The following is a 3,062-nucleotide window of genomic DNA, read 5'->3' on the forward strand; positions in this document are numbered from 1 at the left end:
TCTCTGGGTCAGTGTTAAACTCTCTCTCCTCTCTTTCTGTCAAAGTTTGGACCTCCCTCTCCTCCTCCTTCCCTCCCTCTCCTCCTCCTTCCCTCCCTCTCCTCCTCCTCTCCCTCTTTCCTCCCCTCCTGCTCCTAACTCTCCGAACCGCTGCAGCCTTCTGTCAGATCAAGCTCCTGCTCCGTTTTTAATATTTTTTTTCCTGAATTTTGGATCCGGGGGTGCTGGAGCTGGATGGATTCCTCCTTTGCTGGGTAGAAGTTGTCCCAGTTGATCGGACGGACTGGGATCTGAGCGCTTCAGGATTGTTTTTATTGTGATGCGACAGGAGCGAACCTGTGGATCAGTGGGTGAACTGAGCCGCAGGGAGGTTCATGTCTGAGGTAAGATCACATCCATCTGCTCTGGTTCTGATGCTTCTGTTCACATGAAAAATGAAGCCGACTCCATGAAAATGAACTTTTCCAACTAATCCTTGTGTTCTCCTGATTTAAAATTGAAATTTGATATTAAAATGTGTTCTTAATGATAAAAAAATAGTTAAAGTCAGTCTTCAGGTGATCACTGGAACCTCACGCGAAGCTTCTTGCACATTTAAAAAGTTTGATCACCTCATATTTAATTTAATAAAATAAATCAGCCGCGCTTACCGGCGCCTGTAATGCGCATCAGCGCCTGTAGGGGGAGCTTTTATGCGCTTTCTGCTGTTTGAAACCTGACTGAGATGTAGAGGTTTACTTCAGGTGGATGGATGTTAACTTTCTTTGGTTTATGTCTGAGTTTAAGCACCAGCTTTAATAGTTTCAGACAGTTTTCCCTTTTCATTTGGGAGAGAACTTGAGCACTGGGAGTGAAAATTGTTCAATTATTTACTTATTTAATTTGAGTAGGTAAATTAGATATTTTTATTCTTAAAATAAGATAATAAGATAAAATGCAGTTAAAATAAGACAATGCAATTGTGTTTTCTTATTTTAAATGTAAATTGTCTTATTCCATTGGCAAAATGTCTCTTTTATCTCCTCAATCCAAGAACAAAAGCACTTATTTTAATAAAAAAAATGACCTTTTTAGATTTAAATTTTTTCCAGTGAGTATCATCTGACCGTCATCCTGTTTGGCATTTCAGGCTCTTCTTTTAAACATAATTAAAAAAAACAAAAAGAGTTCCCACACAGAAAAAAAAGTCAGGAATGTCAGAAGGTCAGAGAGAGAGAGAGAGAGGAGGCCAGAGACAAGCATGGGACAAAGCAATGCTCTCTTCCTGCTTTAGGATGAAATAATAAAACAAAATTCTTCTTTCTTACAGTAACAGTTACAAAGATAACAAAACAACATATCAGGCTGCTTAAAAAAACAACAAGGAAACCTCTCTCAGACAAACAAGGAAGTTTCAGGAACTAAATCCTCTAAGATAAAATCAAACAAGTCCAAGGTCACCAGAGTGGAACTGATTTCCAGAAGCAGTGGATAAAATAACCGCCTGTTAGTTTATAGCAGAGAATCCTGCTTCTGTTTATCCATAAAAAAAGATCCTCAGTCTCATACTTATAGATTTACAGTTTGAAGGATTGATCTTTGTATAAAATAAACTATGCTGCAATAAATAAATTCAGTTTATTTATAGAGCCCCAATTCAGAACACATCATCTAAACCAACTGCAGAGAGGAGTTAAGGCTGATTTATAATCAGAAAGCAGGTCGTCTGCGTGTGTCGCATTGAATGCAAATGCAACCCCCCGCCCCCTCTGCAGACACTCTGCTGCACCTCTCCAAAATTGTAGGTGACCATAGACAGTGCTGCAGCCAGGAGGCCTCTATATACATCTAAATCTGCTCTATACTATACGTATTTCCTGTTTGGTACCTTACCGGCTTGTTTTGTTTGTATGACCGCCATTGTGGAAAACGACTCATGAAGATGGACCAGCTAGAAGAGCGAGGTGTGAGAGAACGCTGGGACTATTTTTCCACCTGGATCCCTGCTCTTTTTCGCCCTCATGTCCCTCCATTGACACACAAACTTGCCCCAACTTCCTCACCGCCTTGGCCGTATCTACACCCACAGCTAGTTCCTGATTGTCCCTCTTGTGTTGACGCGTGGAATAACATAGTGCAGACCACGCTTCAAAATTGGGCATAAGTCAAAAATATCTGCAACAAGCTCACTGCGACACATTGCTGCAGGAGTTGGTGCTGTGTGGTGTTGTGGAGGATTTTCTCAAAATATTTGAAAGACCCACCTTCCCCACTTAAAAAGAAATAAATGGGCGTATCTCCTCGTGCACGTCTTATTTAAAAGTTGCTGTTCTCATAGCTCATACAAGATTACTGCGTCCTAACATCCACCCTAACCCCTAAGTTCCTCAATCAGTATATAAAGCTGGAACTATATAGTGAACTCAGTCAACTTACTGTCGAGTAGTGTCAGCGTAAGGCAACAGCTGGCCGCTGTGACAGCAAATCCCAGAATGCTTTGCGAGGAGAGCTCTCCGCTGGGATATATCTGCCTCATCTGAGGCCTTTCTTTTCTTCTCATACACCTCGTAAACACTTTTTCTCTTATGTCCCTCTATCATTTTCAAAGAACCGCGGTGATAAAGGTGAGCTGAAACCGTAGCTCACCACAGACAAACGGCTGAAAGTGTGCATGCGCAGAAAAAGACAGCTAACGGGGGACGAGCATGTAGGATGGTCGTACGTAAACATGTCACCACAATGATATGGAACACCACTTATTTATATGAAATAAAAGATCGCCCTCTATAGCTTTAAGCAGACCATCCAGTCAGTCCGGTAAAAAGTTTTCATCTGATTGCCTCCAGTTAATGTTCTTCCTGACTGAGATTGTGGAGATATCAGATATTCGCTCTGATTTTGTCATCAACTCTACAGCAATGCCTTAATCAAAGCTAAAATAATAGGGGGTTTTCAGTGACGTCACTGGCCAGCGTCCGGTCCGCCATCTTGGGTGGCATATTATCGTATATCATATATATCATGTCGCGAATGGATAAGTACGCCAGCACGCTAGAGCCACCAGATCATGGAACATATCTGAG

The 3,062-nt window shown here is 41.7% G+C and overlaps 1 protein-coding gene across 1 annotated transcript in view; it reads left to right on the forward strand.

Annotated features, from left to right (window-relative positions):
- Positions 1-152: 152 nt before the first annotated feature.
- LOC107097856 (putative protein TPRXL) overlaps positions 153-3,062 on the forward strand; it is a 73,718-nt gene continuing 70,808 nt past the window's right edge. The window contains exon 1 of the mRNA XM_015395178.1: positions 153-383. The gene's annotated coding sequence lies outside the window, so the exon portion shown is untranslated. The remainder of the gene's footprint in view (positions 384-3,062) is intronic.

This window comes from Cyprinodon variegatus, unplaced genomic scaffold, assembly GCF_000732505.1.
Source record: "Cyprinodon variegatus isolate N-32 unplaced genomic scaffold, C_variegatus-1.0 Scaffold729, whole genome shotgun sequence".
Lineage (NCBI taxonomy): Eukaryota > Metazoa > Chordata > Actinopteri > Cyprinodontiformes > Cyprinodontidae > Cyprinodon > Cyprinodon variegatus.